This window comes from Pongo abelii, chromosome X (genome assembly GCF_028885655.2).
Source record: "Pongo abelii isolate AG06213 chromosome X, NHGRI_mPonAbe1-v2.0_pri, whole genome shotgun sequence".
NCBI classification, from domain to species: domain Eukaryota; kingdom Metazoa; phylum Chordata; class Mammalia; order Primates; family Hominidae; genus Pongo; species Pongo abelii.
This window is the reverse complement of record NC_072008.2, coordinates 27,581,732-27,588,142: the sequence shown is the minus strand read 5'-3', so window position 1 is coordinate 27,588,142 and position 6,411 is coordinate 27,581,732. Positions and strand designations below refer to the sequence as shown.

At 34.8% G+C, this 6,411-nt stretch overlaps 1 pseudogene; it reads left to right on the top strand.

The window, feature by feature from the left end:
* Nucleotides 1–4,048: 4,048 nt before the first annotated feature.
* On the top strand, nucleotides 4,049–4,596 carry LOC129052812 (protein tyrosine phosphatase type IVA 1-like; annotated as a pseudogene).
* Nucleotides 4,597–6,411: the final 1,815 nt, after the last annotated feature.

The window sequence follows — 6,411 nt, the reverse complement described above, 5'->3', positions numbered from 1 at the left end:
GTTTTTAATTTTTTTGTTTGTTCTTTTAAAAATTTTTTTTTTATTTTTGTAGAGAACTTTCATTATTTTTTACGTTTTTTTATTCTTGAAAAGATTATATGGCAAGGTAGAATCAAATGATTAAACTGACAGCTTTTAAAAAAAACCTATCATTGGCCCCTTTTCCATGATCCAGATAAAACTGTTTACTCTTATTTCAGCTTTCAGAGTTTATGTTCATACATGACATTTGTTACAGATAAACTCCACAAATGGTAAGTTTGCATTTATAATAATATTGCATTTATAAAATGGGAATAAAATGTGTAATTTTAGAACATATTTAATAACATGTTTTACAAATAAAAAATCCTTAATCACAAGCTAGGTTAGAGCTTAATATTTCATGTGAAAAATTATCTTTTTTTGATGTCAAAAACATCTAGCAATTTATAAAATAATCTAGTTATGTAGAAAAAGAAGAAAACTGTTCATTTAAGCTGATTATTTTTCTTAACAACTTTTTATTTGGTAAGATGATACAGCCTTTATTCCTCATGAATCAAGATTAAAATATCAAAATAACTCAAAATTTCAAGAATAAAATATCTACTGAGCTTACGGTTATCTTTGTCAAGTACAATATATCTTATAACATCTCTCATATTTAAAATGTCTTATATAAAGAATCCAATTTTATTCTTTAGGAACGCCTTGAATAGGTGTTAGTTTTTTTTAAGAGTAATTGATTTTTTTAAAAAGTTAACATTAAGTAGTTTGGCTGATGAATCTTTCCAGATAGCATGTTATATTTTATTTTAGAAGCCTTTTAGCTTTCTTTTATTTTCCTGGAGCATCAAGGAGTAGTTATTGAGCTAATTATTTTTCCACTTTCTCCATAGCTATATTTCAGTCCGACTTGCATGACGTTTCATTCTTTACCAATTTTTGCTTCCTTTTAAATTGATGCTTTATGGCCAACTTGTTTTGTGGGCACTTCCCATGATGAAAACATACATAGTAAATTGTTATTGCAGAGACTTATATTGTGATTAAAATGGTGAAAGATCAATGTATGCATGCTTAAATGTCACCTCTGAAAAAACTTATTCTAGCATCCCTCCTCATAGGCTAGTCAGAATTATTTATTCCCTCCACTGAGCCCAAGTTTGTTCCTACTATGCGTTTAATGTCTTTCATTTTTTAAAAATTAGTTTTATATATGCATGCCTTTCCTGTAGATACCAAGCTTCTTACAGACTAGGTCTAGATTTTACTAATATTTATATGCCTAACAGATAGGAGATCATTAATAAATATGTATTGAGTTAGTACAGAAATACCCCCTTGGTCTCCATACATACATATCCATTAATGACACTGTTTGACTGTTATAAATATATTATTTTAATGCATATATTTTTTCTCCTTTCATGGAGTTTCAGTCAGGAGTTGGGAAGGTACTTGTCCTGTGTCTGACAGTGAACATGTTTTCATAAAATATATTAATAAAATAGAATTTTGCAAGGTAAATATTTTTTCTGGATTTGTATTCAAAATACATGAAGGCCAGACATGGTGGCTCATGTCTGTAATCCCTGCACTTGGGATCTCAGCACTTTGTGAGGCCAAGGTGGGAGGATCACTTGAGCCCAGGAGTTTGAGATCAGCCCGGGCAAGATGGCAAGACCCTGGCTCTACAAAAATTAAAAACAAAATTAGCTGTGTGTGGTGGCATACACCTGTGGTGCCAGCTATGCAGGAGGCTGAGGCAGGAGGATTGCTTGAGCCCAGGAGGTTGAGGCTGCAGTGAGCTGTGATCATGCTACTGCACTCCAGCCTGGGAGACAGTATGAGACCCTGTCTCAAAAAATAAAATAAAATATATGGAATAGGGAAAGAAATGTATTTATAGAGAAAATATAAATAAATATGACAAATGACTTCATAAGTAGTCTACTTTTAATTGTTGCTAACTTGGATATGTCATTTCAGAGAACAAAATACATGGTATATATCTTTGCAGATGCAAAGCTCATTCATGATACATGTAATCTTTTTCTTTTTTGTTTTTTTCAAGACAGGGTCTCACTCTGTTGCTTAGGCTGGAGTGCAGTGGTGAAATCATGACGCACTGCAGCCTAGACCTCCCGCGCCCAAGCAATCCTCCCATCTAAGCCTTCTGAGTGGTTGTGACTACAGATGCACGTTACCATGCCCAGCTAATTTTTTTTTTTTTTGAGACAACTTTTCACTATATTGCCCAGGCTGGTCTCAAACTCCTGCTCCTGAACTCAAGCAATCCACCCACCTCAGCCTCCCAAAGTGTTGTTCTGGGATTACAGGGATGAGCCACCTCACCCAGCCTTCATGATACATGTAATCTAATGAAAGTAGTGTTTGTGTTTTCATGTGTGTGTGCATATAGTTTTATTTATGAATACAAATCATGGAATTTGCAATTTTCCAGTAACAATGAATTACAGAAATTAATCATGCTGTGTTATGGCAGTTATAGTGTAATTTTGAATTACACACCCTGTTGCTTCATCATGTTCTTGAATAAAGAATATGACTATAGTCATATAGATATGCATTATTTTCTTATCCACTCCCAGAAGATAAGTATAATGTTATCATTTTACACATATATAACATTATATACTCCTTTTCTATCATCTCTTTTACCACACAAACTTCCTTATCCCGTGTTGTTTAAAATGGTGAAGAGTCATTCGAACCTTTGGATTTTTAGGAAAATACAGTGGTCATTTCATTCTCTTGTCCTAACCTCACTACAGGATACAGGGAGTCAAAGCTGTTCTTACGTCCTCTCCACAATTCCTTTCCCAGACACACCCTAACTTCCTTCTCACCCAGAATAGAAATAAATACTTTTAGAATGTATTGGGATTGATTTTTAGAGCTCCCGTAGACTGGTGGACTTGTTTTCATTCTTCTCTTTTATTCTTTCTTTTTAGTACTTTTTATTTTTAAATCTTAAAAACCATATTATGCTTGTATGTAGGGAAATTGATTTGAAATGCCTGGGGAGGCTGGATATAAAACACATCAGGGGGGTTTTGGTGGTGGTGTTAAAGAGAGGTCTTGCTATGTCCCCAGGCTGGTCTTGAACTCCCAGGCTCAAGCAATCCTCCGGCCTCCCAAGTAGCTGGGACTACAGACACACCACCGCACCCACCTAAAACAATTCAGTTTTGTAGCAAATGAAGGAAATGACTAAATGATTTCTAAGTCAGCCTGGAGCAGAGTACCCACCTAAGAGGTGTGCCAAAGGAAAAATCCATATCACAACCAATTATTCTGTTGTCAAATGATGATTAAATTATAATGTTAATTCAGGGCAACCTCTAATATCACTTTTTGTCTGTTGTTTATAGGAAGAAAGGGAACTGTCCTTTAATGATCGTCTATTATGAAACATGATCTGTGCATTAGAAGTGTTGTCTGGCACTAATGTGTGGACTAATTTATGAAACATTTCCAGAAAATGAATAGCTCTGGCATGTGGGTGGCCACTGGCTCTTTGTGACATACCTGGCTGCTGCATTACCCCCAGCCCACCCCTTTTAGTCCACTTGGCCAGGATCCCCATGATTGGTGGCCAGGTTTGTCCTTTGCCCTTCATTCTAATAACTAAAGTGTAGGCTTGTGACATATGCCGCTTAAGGCGACTTCGGGGCTCAGGTAGTAATGGACCTGCTTGGTGACACACTTTCCCCTGTGCGGACTACTGAACTCTAGAAATTCCTTAATATTTGAGAACTTCCTATAAGAATGAAAAACCTGGACACTGAGTAGCTGAATTGAATGTCAAAACATTTTACAAGCATTCAGACTGGGATAAGGGTAAAGCTGAGTGCATTTATTGTCCATTGATTCAGTGTGACTGTATCGAAATAATGATGTTTTTTATTGGAGGCTCCTTTTATTTCCTACTACTCCTAACTTCATATTCAACTCACTGAAAATTTTAACTGGAGTATTTTGAAGTAGATTTATGTCACTTTATATCCTTCCTGTCTTTTTTTTAAAAAATTACATCAACATGGCTAGAACGAACCTCCCTGCTTCTGTGGACACTGCATACAAAAATGTGAGATTTCTTATTACACACCACCCAACCAATACCTACTTTAATAGATTCTTACAGGAACTTAAGCAGAATGGAGTTACCACCATAGTAAGAGTATGAAAAGCAACTTACAACATTGCTCTTTTGGAGAAGGAAAGCATCCAGGTTCCGGACTGGCCTTTTGATGATGGTACAGCACCATCCAGCCAGATAATTGATAACTGGTTAAAACTTATGAAAAATAAATTTCGTGAAGATCCTGGTTGTTGTATTGCAATTCACTGTGTTGTAGGTTTTGGGTGAGCTCCAGTTGCTAGTTGCCGTAGCTTTAATTGAAGGTGGAATGAAATATGAAGATGTAGTACAGTTCATCAGATAAAAGTGACATGGAGCTTTTAACAGCAAACAACTTTTGTATTTGGAGAAATATTGTCTTAAAATATGCTTGCACCTCAGAAATCCCAGAAATAACTGTTTCCTTCAGTAAAGGGTCAGGGGGCTTCCTAATGCTATGGCCTTGAGAGTGAAACTTGAGATGGAACTTTATTCATTTTATACATTAGCTAATATGGAGGCTTGGTGAATACTAAGTCTAATGAAGCTTATATAAGAATCTTTTTTTTTTTCTTTTTTTCTTTTTATTTTTTTTCTTTTATTATTATTATTATTATTATTATTATACTTTAGGTTTTATGGTACATGTGCACAATGTGCAGGTAAGTTACATATGTATACATGTGCCATGCTGGTGCGCTGCACCCACCAACTCGTCATCTAGCATTAGGTATATCTCCCAATGCTATCCCTCCCCCCTCCCCCCACCCCACAACAGTCCCCGAAGTGTGATGTTCCCCTTCCTGTGTCCATGTGTTCTCATTGTTCAATTCCCACCTATGAGTGAGAATATGCGGTGTTTGGTTTTTTGTTCTTGCGATAGTTTACTGAGAATGATGATTTCCAATTTCATCCATGTCCCTACAAAGGACGTGAACTCATCATTTTTTATGGCTGCATAGTATTCCATGGTGTATATGTGCCACATTTTCTTAATCCAGTCTATCATTGTTGGACATTTGGGTTGGTTCCAAGTCTTTGCTATTGTGACTAATGCGGCAATAAACATACGTGTGCATGTGTCTTTATAGCAGCATGATTTATAGTCCTTTGGGTATATACCCAGTAATGGGATGGCTGGGTCTTGAAAAGCAGTTTTAGAAGCTCCCAAGCATGTCAGATTTGGAACCTCTGTATTTGATGTTATTTTGACACTTAATAAAAATTTCTAGCTCTTCAATATTTAAAAGATGTTTTTCATTTGTATCAATTGTATCTTATCAAGATATAAAACATTTAGAGAAGTGAGGTGCCAAAATGCCCAGAAGAATACTCATATACTTTTAGTCTCATAGAGACCTTAGGTGATATATTCCTTCAGTCATTTAAACTTTGAAGGGAGGACCCATATGGCCATCTGCTCACTTTGTGTTTATATTTTGCACATTCAAATTGATATATAGAAGGGTTTGTACAACCATTGATTTTGATGCATTTCTACAATGTCTTAAGTGATTAATTTGTTCGTATAAATTTCATTTTTGTTCTGTTATAAAAATTTCCATCCTGAAAAATCACACTCATCTCTGGTTGATAGTTCAATCTACTTTGCACAGATGCACTTGTCTTTAAAGTCTCCAGACAAAAAAGAGTTATAGTTAATTTGAAGTTTGCACTTTGGGGTGCAACTTACAGAGAGGGGCTGAAAAAATAATGGGAGGGTACTACTAAGTATTTCTAGTAAAATATTTTCTTTGTTACATATAGCAACTATTTTAGTAAATGTTTTCAATTTAGTAAGTATTTTTAAAAGGTGAAATACTTCGTTATTGTAGCTACAAATCTTATAATAAATATTCTAGGAATCCTGTAATGTTTTATTCTATACCTATTAGAAGTTGTTTACCAAGTATTACTTGTATTGGAACTGAATTAACTTGTATTCATTTATTTAATGTAATAGGGAGAAGAGTAATAAATTAGTATCACACAGTGTTTGTTTCAGATAAATATCAACATTCATAATAATTCTCTTTAAAGTGATATCACATCATGTTGCTACCAATATTAGTAGGACAGCCAATGAAATATTCTACAATGAATATTTTTGTAAAAAAAGGAAGTCTCATTTTACTAGTTTAAATATTATTTGTGTATTGAATAGTTTCTAAACCCTAAGCCAAAAGAAAAGCCTCAGAACCTCAAGGAAGGATACAATCATGTACTGACCTTCACACGGTAACATCTTATAAAGCATTAATACAACTTAGTGAAACTGCAAG